At 39.5% G+C, this 1257-nt stretch overlaps 1 non-coding gene across 1 annotated transcript; it reads left to right on the top strand.

The window, feature by feature from the left end:
• Positions 1-948: 948 nt before the first annotated feature.
• LOC141624623 (small nucleolar RNA R71) lies at positions 949-1055 on the top strand. The gene has a single exon (XR_012534429.1). It is a non-coding gene; the product is annotated as a small nucleolar RNA R71 (small nucleolar RNA).
• The last annotated feature ends 202 nt before the right edge of the window (positions 1056-1257 follow it).

The raw sequence follows: 1257 nt of genomic DNA, 5'->3' as shown, positions 1-1257 counted from the left end.
ACAATTTCTCCCTTGTCACTAGCTTCCACAACTTCATCCTCAACTTGCTTCTTCGGTGCTTCATACCTTGTACCACTCCTCAAGTGAATGGAACTATCCGTTTCATGTCTTGGGGGATTACTTTGAGGTGGTAATTTCCCCTTTTGTCTTTGTGAGCTTGAAGATGCTAGTTGAGTCAATTGGGTTTCCAACATTTTGGTGTGAGCTAGGATGTTGTTGATAGTGATTTCCTTTGCTTGACTATCTTTTTGCATTTGAGTGAAAAACTCTTGTTTATTCTTTTGCATTTGGAGGACCGCTTTTTGAACATCAAAACCTTGGTCATTTTGTTGATTGTATGGAGTATGATTTTGGTAACCTTGGTTTTGGTTGTAAAAGGGTCTTTGATTTTGGTTTCTCATGGGAGGTGGGGTGTATGTTGGTTGAGGGTTTTGAACATTTTGGCTTTTGTATGAGAGATTTGGATGGAATTTGGTATTTTCATTGTAATAGTTTGAATAAGGGGTACCACTCTTGTATACTTGGAAAGCATTCACTTGTTCATTTGTTCCCCTACATTCACTTTGGTCATGTCCCAAAGTTCCACAATTCTCACATACCCCACTTGGGATTGATGAAGATGCCGTCATGGCATTAACATAATGCTTTGGTGATTTTGAGGCTTCCTCAAGTCTAGCCATAGCTTTTTCAAACTTCAAATTGATGGTATCAATGTGAGCACTAAGTTAAGCACCCAATTGAGTAATGGAGTCCCCTTCATTCTTTCCTCCTCTAGTAGCCTTGCGAGGTCTACTATATTGTAAGTTATGGACCGCCATTTCCTCAATTTTGTTCCAAGTTTGATTGTCATCAACTTCGGTGAACATTCCATTTGATCCCATGTTGAGAATGTTTCTTGAGTCATCATAAAGACCGTTCCAAAATTGTTGTACCAAGAACCACTCGCTAAGTCCATGATGAGGACATGAGCGACAAATTCCTTTGAATCGCTCCCAATCTTCATCCAAAGATTCTTCATCTCTTTGCTTAAAGCCCGTAATTTGAGCTCTTAGCATGTTAGTCTTTTTCGGTGGATAGAACTTTTTGTAGAAAGCTAGAGCCAACTTATTCCAAGAATCAATTCCGAGAGTAGCCTTATCAAGGCCTTTCAACCATTATTTCGCGGTGCCAATTATAGAAAAAGGAAATAAGACCCATCGAATTTGGTCTTGAGTTACACCGGTTTGAGAAATCGCATCACAATAGTCGCAAAAAGAC

Source organism: Silene latifolia, chromosome X, assembly GCF_048544455.1.
Source record: "Silene latifolia isolate original U9 population chromosome X, ASM4854445v1, whole genome shotgun sequence".
Lineage (NCBI taxonomy): Eukaryota > Viridiplantae > Streptophyta > Magnoliopsida > Caryophyllales > Caryophyllaceae > Silene > Silene latifolia.
Note: the sequence above shows the minus strand (reverse complement) of the source record. Positions and strands in the feature narration are given on the sequence as shown.